The 15,158-nt window shown below is 43.9% G+C and overlaps 1 long non-coding RNA gene across 1 annotated transcript in view; it reads right to left on the bottom strand.

Moving 5' to 3' along the window:
- LOC126497528 (uncharacterized) overlaps positions 1 to 15,158 on the bottom strand; it is a 39,323-nt gene that overhangs the window by 18,103 nt on the left and 6,062 nt on the right. The window contains exon 2 of the long non-coding RNA XR_007590637.1: positions 3,030 to 3,236. This is a non-coding gene — a long non-coding RNA (uncharacterized lncRNA). The remainder of the gene's footprint in view (positions 1 to 3,029; positions 3,237 to 15,158) is intronic.

The raw sequence follows: 15,158 nt of genomic DNA, 5'->3' as shown, positions 1-15,158 counted from the left end.
TATAATGTCTATTAGGAAGGATGAGCAGTTACAAGGGCTTGCTTCCAGAGGACCAGAGTTCAGTCCCCAGCGACTTACAGCTGACTCTACTCTAGTTCCAGGGGACCCAATGTCCTCTTCTGGCCTCTACTCAGATTCATATACTCACATACAGACAAACAGAAAAACACATAACTAAAAAACAAAATGGGCAAGGTGTAGTACTGAATACCTTTTTGACCAAGCACTTGGGAAGCAAAGGCAGGCAGATCTCTGTGAGTTCAAGGCCAGCCTAGTTCCAGCTCAGCCAAGGCTACGTAGTGAGACCCTGTATTAACAATAAAAAACAATTTTTTCTTTTCAAATTGGAGTTGGGGAACGAGACCCTAGAACACACTCAGTATCTAAGTTTCAAAATCAGTACAGGCTAAGAGTTATAATATGAATTTCTAATTGGTCAAGATTACTCTTTTTTTTAAGATCACCTGCTTTTCAAAAATAAATATGTTCACATGATCAAAGACTTATAAAAATAAAACATCTGCTGTGGCTTCACTCTGAAAATTCTGGGTTGCATGAATTTCATTTTCTAATCCTGATCTATGTAATCAGGGAATATATTTTTGAGAGCCTGTATTTAACTGCAATCTTATTTTGAACCGTTTCACAAAACGTTAAAGATCTTGGTAACCGTCTCAGAAATCATGTTTTTATCAGACGAAATAGTATTTTCTGATAGGTTTTTTTTTCAAGCATCAAAGAGGAAAACATGTTCTCCATGAGGAAAAACATCAAGTGAACGCAAAAACTTATTAAAATCAGATAAAAGTGTCACTCTGTCCTTTCACGCATCCAAATAAGTCACAGAAGTGAAAAAAGACAACTATAATTCTACTACATCACAAAACTGAGGCAGGAGATCTCAATGATTTTAAGGCTAGCCTGGGTTACATAGTGTGTGTGAGACTAGCCTGGGCTCTAAAACACTGGTTTTGAACCTGTGGGTCACGCCTCCTTTGGGGTTGAATGACCCTTTCACAGGGGTTACCAATGAGCATCGGAAGTTATAGATATTTACACTAAGATTCATAACAGTAGCAAAATTACAATTATGAAGTAGCAACAGAAATACTTTTATGGTTGGTGGTCACCACAACATTAGGAACTGTATTTAAGAGTGGCAGCATTAGGCAGATTGAAAATCCCAAATGTTACCATTATCTATAAAACGTAAATCATGGTTCAAAATTCAAGGATTTACTGTTATGATTTCCCTTATCATTTTCATCTAGTAGAGCAGCATTAAGATGTTGTGGTATCTATATCCAGTCCAAAATTAGCCATTGTTGAATAAGCCTTTTGAAATAAGAGGAAGGGTTTTGAAAAGTGTCATGACCGTCATGGCTCTTGCACTGGCCTGACTGGGGCAATGGGACAGAAGAAACAGTAGACACCCATACAGAGAAACTGGGATCGGTGGGTCACACGTTCTGATGGAGGTGTGCCAGCACCCTGGGAACAGTCTCTGCGTTATTACAGCTGGAGGAAGGGATGGACTAGCTCATCTCTCTAGGGAGCATTCTCGGGCTGCAGTCGGGAGGGGGGGGGGAGCTGTGACTGACACTTTCTACACATCCTGTGGATATCTCCATGTGTCTGAGGCACTGGCATCCTTGAGACACCCATGTTCATGCCAACAATGCTCCATTGTACAAGGGTACATCCACTCTACACAGGACATCCAGACCTTGCTTCTAAGAATCCCTCTTCGATTTAAATAGATACTCATTTAATGATGAATATATATTCAACCATTAAAATAGTCAGCTCTAGTGCATCCAAACACACACCACAGCTTAACCTGGATGTCGTCCTATGAACTCAGTCCCTCACAATGCATTTCTCCATAGCTGTAACTAGCCCTTGCACATGGCTAAGAAACTCTAACATGGACTTTCTTCCTAGAAGATGTTCCAGAATGGATGTGTGTGAGCACACATATGCGTGTGTGTATACATGAACACATGGACATGTATGTGCTGGCACAGCTTAAATGTGTATTGTGTGTTCACATGTACACGTAGACATGTATGTACTGGTACAGCTTAAATGTGTGTGTATGTATACACATGTACATGTGGACATGTATGTGTGGGTACAAGTAAATGTGTGTCTGTGTGTGTGTCTGTGTATGTGTGTATGTCTGTGAAGGCCAGTGGTTTTCTGTAGTGGTCTCTGTCTTTTGTAAAAAGCTGTTTCCTCGATGAGGGGAAAGAACTACATTTATCTGTGGGTGTAAGGACAGATATTTAGAATGTAGCTAAGGGATCCTGCTGGTTAAGGAAAGCGGCAGCTGTAGTTTCTCCTCCAAGATCCATAACCTCACTAGCCCTGAACACCCCACTTTTTTACATAGGTTCTGGATACTCAGCCCCTAGTGCTTACAATCCGAACAATTTATTGAATGAGTCAAGTCCCTGTCTCCAATGAAGCACTTTGACCAATACATTAATTTGGTCTTAGGCTAAGAAAGACAGAATTTGGTTACTTGATACTCTTTCATATGTCTATCCCTTCACAAATATCTATTGAGTACTTCCTGTCACACCTGTGCCGGGTATTGTGGCCACTGTGATGAACAAAGCAGAGTCTCTAGTCTGGACCTACCAGAAACTGGCAGGAAGGAGGGAGCTAGTGCTCTGCTCAGGGACAGGCCGTCTACATAGACTGGTTAGTGTCAGGGTACAGAGAAAATTTCCCAAGAGAATTTATAGGCTTATGTCTGAAAGACTGGGTAAAAAAAATGGTACAGAGGAAAAAGTGGAGTTGGAGCTGGGGAATCTAGGAAGGTGAAGCATGTCACGTGGAGGATTGGAACGACGCATTCCCAAACCCACAAGTCGGCTGATGGAAAACAAGAAGAAATTTGTACCCATTGCTATATCTATGGCTCCCTCTGAGGTAGACAAGATAGTCATAATAACTCCTGTTAACCTGTATTGTATTTGGCCTCTGTATTTTCTGTAGCTTTTCAAACTAAATGCTTTTACCTTTTCCTGTTTCATCTGCATTCCCTTCCTCATGGTCACCTCTGCAGTCTGGCTCCACAGAAATCTCCAGCTGCTCTGAGTGTGTCCTCATCCCCTCTTTGAGGCCAGCAAGACAGAGAGGGGAGGCTGGGGTCTTCCATAGCAGTGCTTAAAAGTTCATCTGCCAGCTGCCCGAATTTCTCCAGCCCCCAGAATTCCACTGCTCTCCTGTTAGGAAGAAAAGGATTACGGGATTAATATCATAACACCACTTGCAGCCTTCCATATATAGTCAGAGGAAGTAGCTCACAGTGGTTTCTAGGACAACTTTTGGTGTTCAGGCTTGGTTCCCTGCTCAGACATCTGTCTGGAGTGAGGCAGCCGAGGTCTCAGCCATGGAGGTGCGGTCAAGGGGTATATTGTTACAGCTGAGAGCCTGGGGTTTTTACATGCCTTTTAGACATGCCACAGACAGCAACCACAGTGAGGGAGCAAGGCACAAAACAGCTGTTCAAGTTAGAAAGCCAGCAGTGTGGAGACACAGGAAGTGTGTCCCCTGTGGGTAGGGAGAAGCTTCCTTGAAGCAAGCCCAGTCACAGAGCAGATCAGCGGGAGCTTCTAACTCTGCCCCCAGCTAGCGCTGCTGCTCTTAACTGCACAGAGAAAACAAAGAAAGAGAATGTGTTTGTCCGAATCCTAGCTCTTTCAAGGTTCAACCACTCCGAGACCCCACCCCTAAAGCTTGCATCAGAGGGTGGAAGGCAACACTAGCCTGGCATCCCCAGGGCATCTGCAGAAGCACACACGTGTTCCCTCCAACCCTGACCCTCCCAGGGAAGCTGGGCCAACCGCCTAAAGGAAAACCCAAGATCTCTCTACCCATCTTTTGATCTTAAAGAGTGGAAATAAATATGACATTAAGATAAATACTTTGAAGCCAGGCAGTGGTGGCGCGCGCGCCTTTAATCTCAGCACTCGGGAGGCAGAGGCAGGCGGATCTCTGTGAGTTTGAGGCCAGCCTGGTCTACAAGAGCTAGTGCCAGGACAGGCACCAAAGCTACAGAGAAATCCTATCGGGTGATGCGGGGTGGGGGGGGGGGGGGGATAAATACTTTGAGATGTGATCTGGTAGGGAGGAATGACAATGGAGTTTGATTTGAGGTACACACTAATGATAGAATATGGTATTTGGGGAATATGGGTATTGGAGAAAAAAAGACTAGATTCAGAAGGCTGGGCACAGACTCCTGTTCCTGGAAACCATCACAAGTGGAAAGGAATTTGGGCTGGGTCTTTGAGTTTCTCTCAAGGGGAGGGAAGTCAGTAGACAATGGAGAAGAAGCAAGAGCTGTGAACCAAGAGCCCTTCAGTCCAACATGGTTCTAGGCCGCTGTTCCTGGTCTTTTTTAGGCTGCCACCCTTTAATACAGCCCCTCGTGGTGTGGTGACCCCTGACCATAGAATTATTTTCATTGCTACTTCATAACTGTAATTTCCCAATTGTTATGAATTGTAATGTAAAATCTTTTGGAGAGAGAGGTTTTCTGAAAGGGTTGGGACCCACAGGTTGAGAACCACTGTTCTAGATGGTCCAGCACAGAGATTTCAGGAAACAGGGGTTAGAGAAGACAGTGGGGCTATGAGGTGGTTCCACCTATAAATCACATCTACCTTGCAAGCATGAAGGCTTGAGTTTGGTCCCCAGAATCCATATAGGAGTGTGAGACGTGGCAGTATGTGCTTGTAAACCCAGGACTGGGACGGCAGAAAGCAAAGATCCCTGGTCCTCTTTCCCATACAAGTCTGGTCTGATTAGTGAGCTCTGGGCAACAAGCCTCTGCTCTCTCCAGCTCCCCAGCCCTGAGGATGCGGGGACATAGGTCATAGCTGGTGTAGGGGATTTAGACTCAGATCCTCATTCTTGTGTTATTATATATCCCTCCTGCATACAACTCATCTTCCCAGCCCTATGGATGCCTTCTTATTCAGAGGAGGGGAATAGTTTTCCTGTGGATGGCAGGAGAGGTTATTCTCTCACGCCCTTAGAATGGCTTCTAACAAGACAAAACAAAGAAAGAAAATAGCAAGTGTTGGCAAAGGGTAAAGAAGCTGTAGCTCTTGTTCACTGTTGAGGGCAGTGGTTCTCAACCTTCCTAATGCTGCAACCCTTAGATACAGTTCCTCATGTTGTGATGACCCCCTAAGCATAAAATTATTTTCATTGTTATTTCATAACTGTAATTTTGCCACTGTTATGAATTGTAATGTAAATATTTGTTTTCCAATGGTCTTAGGTGACCCCTGTGGAAGGATCATTCAACTCTCCCCTTCCAAAGGGGTCCGTGACCCACAGGTTGAGAACTGCTAGTTTAGGGAGTGTTAAAATAAGACCCCTACTGTGGAAAGTGGTGTAGTTGTCCACAAAAATATTGATATAGAACTACCATTTAATCCAGCAATTCCATTTCTGAGTATATATTCAAAGTCATTGGAAGAATCTCAACGAAATACAGCATTCTGACACCCACGCTTAGTACAGCACTATTCTAAACAGGCAAGGAGTAGAATCAGTGGTTAAATGCAAAATATGCTATACACATTTTATATACAATTTGTATATATTTATACAATGGAAGGGTATGTTGTCTTAGAAAGGGAAGGAAGGCATTCTATCATATAATAGGATCTGTTTGAACTCTGAGGACATTGCAATGGCTAAAAGAACCAGCTAAAAGTGAATAAATACTGCATTCTGCTTGTATGAGCCATCTAAAGTGAGAAGTTTGTAAATACAGAAAGCAGAACAGCAGATACCCTGGCTCAGGAGAAGAAATGAGGAGCGAGGGTCTAGTGAATGTCCCGTAAGAGGGAAACATTCCAGAGATTGATTTTTGCCCCAGTGTGGATGTACCTTATGGACTGGACTTCAAAATGATTCTTACGATAAATATTATGTCTTTATTAAAATAAGAAGGCATCCATAGGGCTGGGAAGATGAGTTGTATGCAGGAGGGACATGTAATAACACAAGAATGAGGATCTGAGTCTAAATCCCCAACACTGGCCATGACCTGTGTCCCCGCGTCCCCAGGGCTGGGGGGCTGGAGAGCAGAGGCTTGCTGGTCACTAGCCTGTTGCTAGGTTCAGCGAAAGAGCCTCTCTCAAGGGAGTATCTGGATAGTGACAGAGCAGAACACGAGACAACCTTCTCTGGTCTCTATGTGCATGGATGCACACACCCACCCACACAAACACATAAAGCATAGTCCATGTGGCAGGCAATTACAAACCAGCCTTCCTTGCACTTTATTATGAATTCACTTCTCAAATTAGCTTCATTCTCTGAAGGATAAATTGATGGGTCTTGACAAAGACGAGAAAGTGATGTTTAAGAAAAGGAGCCCTGTGGACAGACAGGCCCATGAAAACCTATCACTCACTAGCCCTCTAAGAAGATGCCTGGAAGCTAAGGTTGCTTCTGTGGCTGTGAAGGAGGGGTTGCCGGGAACACGGTAAGAATGAGGGTAAAGACGACAATAAATGGAACAAGCGCACCACGGTATACTTCATTCTTGCTGCTCTCCCTAAAGCCGTTATCCTTGGGTGACCTCAATAACTCACAGGCGGCGAGAGCAAGCAAAGGCTGCCCGGAGAAACACTAAGAATAATGCGACTTGAAGGGCGCCTTGGCAACCGCACCACAGCTGAGCTTCCAGAATCTCGGAGGCCAACTTCAGATTTCTGCCATGCTGCGATGCACCCCGCTGAACCTGGCAGGCCCAGCTGCCAGTTATTTTTAGGTGGGCTCCTCTTTCCGTGATTGACAGCAACTGTGAGGTGCGGAGGGAGAACGTGGCCTGGGAGTCGAACACAAGTTCCCATTTTTCAGGAGACATGACTGCTGGAGACAGGCGCCAGCACCTGCTCCCTGCCTCTCTGTGGAGGAGAATACAGTCTGTGGGCCTTTTGGGAGAAAATGGGTACAGACCTGGGCCGAAAAAGCACTGAGGACACAGCACTCAAGCGGTCTCTGCTAGCATGTTGGCGGCTCTGGGTAGTAACGTCTAGCTTACTTTGGCCTTGATGCTGCTCCCATAAGGTGATTCCCACCTGAAGGGCTCTCTCAGTATCCTGTCTGAGCCTGCCCTGGTGCTCACCTGACCGAAGGCAGGACTCTAAGTCTGGGACTGACCGTATATTTCTCCCCAGCCCACCTTGCACAATGGCCAGGCTTTCGTAGGATGTAGCTCCAACTCTGAGAGTCCACAGAAGGGAGCTGGGAGCCACAGACAGATAGTAGATGACTCTACTCCGGAAATACAGCGGTACCTCTCTAAAGCACGTGCCTCCATCATTTGGGTAGGCAAAACAGGAGGCTTTACCTATGTCTGTTCTCATTCCGTCAACAACTCTGACTACAAACTCTGTTCCTGAGAAGACTGTAAACATTGCTTATGCATTCTTGATAGTTTGCATGCAGAGGTCCAGGGCTCCTACCTCGCTCCAAGGTGGGGGCTCCCCTCTGACTGTCAGAGCAACCTACATTGGCTATAGCTCAGACACCACTTGTCACAGTCTCAACTTATTTGGCAAGGCCAGAAACCTTGGTGATGAGGACCACCGATGATAGAATCCCAGCTTCCTGAGGGTGTGTTTGTGTGTGCATCCATCTGTCTGTCCATCTCTCTCTCTCTCCTTCCCAATCACTAGAAAACATTAATCTTTCATTACATCCTTATGGCCTCCCTAGAGCACAATCCTCCACTACCCCCATGCTGGAAACCCTTCGCTCATCTAGAATGGAAGCACGAAACCTTGGTTCATTCAAGCTGTTTCTGTTTTCAACCTTAGTTTGGCCAACAGTAGCAGTCAAGATATCCACTTGAAATACAGCTCAAGAAAGTAAGACATGGACGGACCACAGCAAGCAAAGCCTGCCTGGACCAGCAGCCAGCTCTGTGCCTTGTTAGCAAGGGCCCTTTCCGTAGCACCATAAAAAAAAAAAAAGGCAGGATGGAGAGCATTCATCAGACGCTGGCTGGAGGTTCAACAGGCAAGAAATCGAAAGCTCACTTGTGTTTTACTATCAACAATGGAAAAATTGAATCAAACTAGTTAGTGGTGGGCTGGTAGCCAGCACTGACTCGATTAGATCTTCATTCTTGTGGTTTTTCAGGCGGTGCCATCTAGGGAGAGCTTGGATGTGGAAAAGAAGCAGAGCTGGCAAAGTGGCCGGCTCCCATGTGCCTGTTCCCACCAGCTCTTCAAGCAAACAAGCAGGGGCTAGAGGAAAACGAGAAACAAGGAAGACTCATCCAGGCTTACGCCCGGGCCAGGTTTTACTGGGCATGCATATTCTTCATCCTCTGTTTGGAGACAGAACACCACACACACACAGTAGATGATCTCAGTTAAAAGGTGTTCTATTTAGAGATGAAGCTAAGAAATGGGTTATCCCATTTCTTTTTATCTATTTATCTATCAATCTATCATCTATCTATCTATCTGTCATCTATCTATCTATCATCTATCCATCCCTTTGGAGACAGACGCCCCCTCCCCAACAGATGATCTCAGTTAGAAGGTGTTCTATTTAGAGATGAAGCTAAGAAATGGGTTATCCCATTTCTTTTTATCTATTTATCTATCAATCTATCATCTATCTATCTATCTGTCATCTATCTATCTATCATCTATCCATCCCTTTGGAGACAGACGCCCCCTCCCCAACAGATGATCTCAGTTAGAAGGTGTTTTATTTGGAGATGAAGCTGAGAGATGAATTATCCCATTTCTTTCTATCCATCCGTCCATCCATCCATCCATTTGGAGACAGACCCCTCCCCCCCCAGCAGATGGTCTCAGTTAGGTGTTCTATTTGGAAATGAAGCTAATAAATATGGTTATCATCTCTGTTTCTATTTTCGTGAAGTAAGCTTCATATCCTCAGACCTGGAAGGGAGGAAGGAACAGGGCTATCCAAAGATAGATCAAGATGGTGCTGTCAATGAGTTGCTATGCCTGAGTTTATCTAACAATATGACCCATTTAGAGGTCTTTTATGTCTGAATCTGTCCTATTGTGAACCTGTAATCCTTTACTGTCCAGGAACATTTTTGCTTTGTAGTTTTAAATTGCTAAGTGCTTAAGAATCTAAGCTGTGACATTCCTAAGTCAAAAACAGGTACTGTGGGCTTGCCCCGCCCAGTCCAGCATGGTGGAACCACTTGTGCCTCTGAGCCTTGAGCACCACTAGCATGGTGGAGCTGCTTATGCCTGTGAGTCAGTTGTGCCTTTGAGCCGGGCGCACAATGCTCCCCTTCTAAGCATACAGCGAATCCAGTGGCCATCAAATGAACTGTACACTTTACTCACAACCCCCATTGAAATGCTCTGTCTCCCGCAGGAGCCAGAGGTTGTGTTGGCAGAAACCCGGCATCTTAAAACCGCCGCAGCTTTTTTACTGTTGTGGCTGCTGAGTCAGCAAAGTCTCTCTGCCGCACACCACCAGCAAAGAGCAAAAAGCTGTGTTAAACTCTATATTTGTGTCTAGAATTCCCTTTGGAACCCTCTCAGATTTTACATGGAGTTAGTCAACCACGTTGAGCGCCATTCTGTAGTGAGAGGAGAGAGCTGCATCCCACTGCCCAGCTAGCTTAATCCCCCAAATAACAACAAAGAATTTTTATTAATTTAATTACTGCCTGGCCCATTAGCTATAGCCTCTTATTGGCTAACTCTCACATCTTGATCTAACCCATTTCTAATGATCTGTGTAGCACCACGAGGTCGTGGCTTACCGGAAAAGATTCTAACCTACCGGAGTTTCATGGCATCTGCCTGTCTCTGCTTTCTTCCTCCCAGAATTCTGTTTTGTTTTCCCTGCCTACCTGAATTCCACCCTATAAGCTAAGCCAAGGCAGTTTCTTTAATAACCAATGAAAGCAACACAAATACAGAAGGGACTCCTACATCAAGCTGGCTCATCTTAAGAGTATTTGAGAAATTGCTTTTATACATCTTTAGTAAGCAAAGAGAAGCTTGGTCTACACTCCAACAAGGAGGTATGAAAAAGTAAGAGAGGCAACCCCACAGGAAAGAACAACAAGGACAGAGCTCCTTCTCCTGGGAAGTCAGTGGGGCTCCTGGAGGAGAGAACTTTGGACCTCACCCCTCTTCACCGCTCTGTGAAGAGACTGCAGATCCCACCCTTCATGCAGGAGGGTACACCTGTGATGTACCAAGCCTTCCAGGTTTGCAGGACAGTGACGCTGTTGCCTTGAACAAACCCACAAGGACGGAACACTGAAATCTGGGAACTTGTTCATGCTTCCCCAGGCTGTGGGTCCATACTTGTAGGAGGCAACAGGTGTCCCACCACTGAGAGCCACACAGGAGGACACATAGGCACACTAGGAACTTCATCCACCCAGAAGAATTCCTATTTAGTTTCAAATGCATTTTTTAATTGAACCAGCTTGTTTAATCTTGCATTAACTCAATTTGGGACTCACACTCTGTCAGTAATGGTTACTGTTGCAGAAAAGCAATTAATTGTAGTTTTCCTTCTCTACGAATGAGGCAAGGCTTTCATTATAACACCGAGCACAACTGTTTCTGACATTAAAGCACTGGCTGAAGGATAAACCCAACATTTAGGACAGCAGTAGACAATACAGGCAAAAAGGTGATTTTCATATGACATTGCATTTCTTATTTATTCTCTTATTATGTTACAGGTTGCTGTCGTCATCGTCCTTGTTATTGTTTGATGTCACCTTTTTCCAGCACCAGCCTTCTGAGTAGAGATTACAGGTGTGTGCCACCACACCTGTAAACTACACTGTGTGGTTTATCGTTTTGGGGGGTGTTGTTTTAATTATGGTGACAACATGGATTTTCAAGTATTTTTTTTAATTCTTTATATATACTGAATTATTGCCACTTTAATTCCACTTCCAAATAAAGCAGTAGATTGAGAACAGGTGGGAAAAGACAGACATAATCTATGAATCCACGTCTCATTGATAAACTCCAGTTTATCTCCAGCAAACTCCAGTTGCTGAAACAGTTCGAATACCTACTTGACACAAATCCCTGTTTAAGAAAAGCTGAATGAGACGCAAGTCTCTCCTCTGACAGGTCTGAGTCCGATAATCTCGAAGTTACACCGAAAGGAAGATGGACCAACACGAAGCAATCTGATAAAAATTCAGAACACAAAGCAAATTCAGGACAGCCCAAGTTCACTGAGTCCTGTCTCCTGAAAGGCTGCCCTGAGGAATAGATGTGAGCTACGTCATAAAGCCAACAGCTCTAAAGATCTCTGAAGCAGGACGTCCAATTCTCCAGGGTGCCCCCTCTACACCCTGCTCTCTGTTTTTGACAAGGGATAAGTTAAACTTAGAATTCTGAGACATAGCCCGATAGCTTTAAATTCGCACCAGAAAATGCCAGCCAGCTCATTGCAAGCACTTGCGGCTATGAAATCACCTTTTAAGATATACGCCCATGGCCCACAGCCTTGAGAAAATGACACACGGTCAGTTGAAAAGAGGCGCTTATGCCACCTCATCCCTATTAATCTGGAAAGTCATTTCCTTCTCTTTGAACTAATTGGATTTGGTTTGCTCAAGGGCCTCAATTCCTTTCCTCCACCTTCCTCTCAAAGCTGCGGTGAACTCGGCCCTCAACCCACACAGGTTCCAAACCGCTTTCTTCATTTTTCCTCCCCAGTCACACAAACCACTCTCTCTGCCTGTACCACACCAGCCGTTTCTATCTGCCGATTATTCCACGACTGTGAGACAAAGAAGTGTTCCTTTGCATTACAAAGAGTCAAGAAAGGCCCCTGACGTGCTAAAGTGTTCAAAGGAAATGAAAATGAATGAGTGTCGTTGAATCTATTAGCAAAATGATCATCAGGGAAGTGGACTAGAGATGTAAGCTTGAGAAACAGGGTGATGCAGAAATAATATGGAATTTCATGTTAAGGAAACTTTTTTAAAATTCTGCTTCTTCCACTTGTTAGTCATGTAACCCTATATGGAATCTTCATCTTCAAATTCTGAGCAAAAGTGTCATATCCTTGAGAACTGCGTGATATTCTAAAAACACCTCTGTCTATACGTTCTTCCAGGCTTATATTCCTTGTTTATATTTTTAACACATTGAAAACGCTAATTCTCAGCAATAAAAAAGGAACACTACTTTTATCTTTCATGTGTATATCTTCAAAGCGTGTGTGTGTGTGTGTGTGTGTGTGTGTGTGTGTGATTTCTATGTGTGTGGTTTTTGAGCATGTTGGGGGGTGGTCCATGGAGGCCATAGGATAGCATCACTGTACTGCTCAGTCACCAACCTTTTTCTTCCTGTTTCTCCCCCTCTAAGTGCTGCAGTTATAGGTATGCCTACAACCATGCTTGGCTTTTTACATAGGTTCCTGGGATTTGAACACAGGCCTTCATAATTGTACAGCAAGTGTTCTTTCCCACTGAGCAACCTCTCCAACTGGAGAACATTTTTTCCTTCTTTTTTATTGTTTTTATTGAGCTATATATTTTTCTCTGTTCCCCTCTCTTCTTCCCTGCCTCCCCTCCTGCCCTCTCCCATGATCCCCACACTCCCAATTTACTCAGGAGATCTTGTCTTTTTCTACTTCCCATGTAGATTAGATCTATGTACGTCTCTTTTAGGGTCCTCACTGTGTCTAGGTTCTCTGGGATTGTGATTTGTAGGCTGGTTTTCTTTGCTTTATGTTTAAAAATCCCTTATGAGTGAATACATATGATAATTATCTTTCTGGGTCTGGGTTACCTCACTCAATATGAAGCTTTCTAGCTCCATCCATTTGCCTGCAAATTTCAAGATGTCATTATATTTTTTCTGCTGTGTAGTACTCCATTGTGTAAATGTACCACATTTTTCTTATTTGTTTTTTGGTCAGGGGGGCATTTAGGTTGTTTCCAAGTTCTGGCTATGACAAACAATGCTGCTATAAACATAGTTGAGCACATGCCCTTGTGGCATAATTGAGCATCCTTTGGATATTGCTGGGTCTTGAGATAGGTTGTTTCCTAATTTTCTGAGAAATTGCCACAATGACATTCAAAGGGGCTGTACCAGTTTGCACTCCCCACCAGCAATGCAGAAGTGTTCCCTTTACCCCACAATCTCTCCAGCAGAAGTTGTCATCAGTGTTTTTGATCTTGGCCATTTTTACAGGTGTAAGATAGAATCTCAGAGTTGTTTTGATTTGCATTTCTCTGATGACTAAAAACGTTGAACACTTCCTTAAGTGTCTTTCAGCCATTTTAGAGTCCTCTGTTGAAAGTGAAAAATACATTCTTGATGCCTATAGCACTATATGCCTATAGACACAGCATATTGCTAAGGAACCCAGACATGAACACTACCCACTATCATGATGTCAGTGTATGACCTTCTAGGAAGGGAAGCCCTCTAGGAAAAGACTGTGCACTATACAAGTGGTTGCCAGGAGAAAGGAGTGAATACAAAAGAGAAAACAAGACCAGGGAGCTTGAGGGAATTTGGGGAAGTAGAGTAATTTAGCAATTCTTTGTCTTGACTTTATAACAAAAATTCATGAATCCACCTTTATAACAAAAAATCATGAATCCTTGCCAATATTTAAAAACAGACTCCAAACTATAAATTATGTTACAATTGTTATTTCCAACTTAATAAACTATTCATAAAACTCAACGCTTCCACAATGCCCTAGGTTATAACCCATGTTCTAAAGAACACACTATTTGTTGGAGGGATGCTTAGCTCTAAGAACGGAAGATGAACAAGTCATTCACAGTCCATGGTTTCAAGAACTTGTATATTAAAAGATAAACTTTGAAAAAATATTTATTAATTTATTAATTATTTATTAAAGATTTCTGCCTCCTTTCTGCCACCACCTCCCATTTCCCTCCCCAAGAAAAATATGCTCACAAGTTTGGTTATGTGCAATGAAAAAACCAATGGCAGTGGACAACCTAAAGAACTAATTTAGACTGTGGGGATTAAATAGCATATTAATCCATTTTTCATTGCTATAATGAAATACTAGAAGCCGAGCGTGGTCGTTGGAATGAGAAAAAAAGCCCCATATGTTCATGTATTCAAACACGTGTTCCCCAGTTGGCTGTGCATTTAGGGAGATTATGCAATCCTTAGGAGGCTGAGCCTTCCTGGAGAAAGTACATCGTCATCATTGGGAATGGCTTTGAGGGTTTGGGGTTTTTTTGTTTTGTTTTGTTTTTTTGGGGGTTTGTTGTTGTTGTTGTTGTTGTTGTTTTTTGCTTGTTTGTTTGTTTGATTGGTTGTTCGGTTTCACTGTAAAAACAGCCCTAGCAGTCCTGGAACAAGCAGTGTAGACCAAGCTGGCCTCGAACTCAGAGATCCATCTTCCTCTGCCTCCCAAGTGCTGGGATTAAACACATGTGCCACCACCCCCAGCTTGGCTTTGAAGTTTTTTGGCTTACCCCAGTTCATGTTTTCTCCCTTTCTTCTTCCATCCCCCTCCTCTCTCTCCCGTGAAAGTATGATCACCCAGCTTCCTGCTCCCACTTTGATGCCTTCCCCTCCATGTGAGACTCTATCACAATGAAACCCTGAGTCCATAGTGGACTTTCTTGCCCAAGTTGTTTTTGTTGGAGTACTTTACCATAGCAACAGGGAAGTAAGTAATACACTGGGTTACCTAATAAAGAGAAGAGGCTGATTTAGCGCACAGTACTGGAAGCACAGGGCATGGTGCAGGCACCATCCGATCTGACAAGGACCTCGAGGGAGGCAGCATCACATGATGCTGAAGCGCAAGCAGAAGCAAGGAATCACGTTGCCAGACAGGAAGCCAGATGGTGATTCAGAGATTGTTAAGACAACACTCACTAAAACAAAATCCCCAGAGAGCTCCCAGTAGCCTAAAGGACTTCTTAATAGGATCTGCCATGGCGACACTGAGGACCCAGCCTCCAACACTTGAACCACTAGGCAACAAACCACATCCACATTGTAGCATATGGGTTTGATCTGAATTCCTTGGGGGAGGAAGTAGTACCTGCATTTGTATTCACATATCCATGCACATATATGCATATGCATGTGGAAACAGGGGCGGGGGGGGGGGGGGGG

Source organism: Alexandromys fortis, unplaced genomic scaffold (genome assembly GCF_014885135.2).
Source record: "Alexandromys fortis isolate MF-2015 unplaced genomic scaffold, M_Fortis_MF-2015_v1.1 scaffold_24, whole genome shotgun sequence".
In the NCBI taxonomy this organism is placed as follows: Eukaryota; Metazoa; Chordata; class Mammalia; order Rodentia; family Cricetidae; genus Alexandromys; species Alexandromys fortis.
Note: the sequence above shows the minus strand (reverse complement) of the source record. Positions and strands in the feature narration are given on the sequence as shown.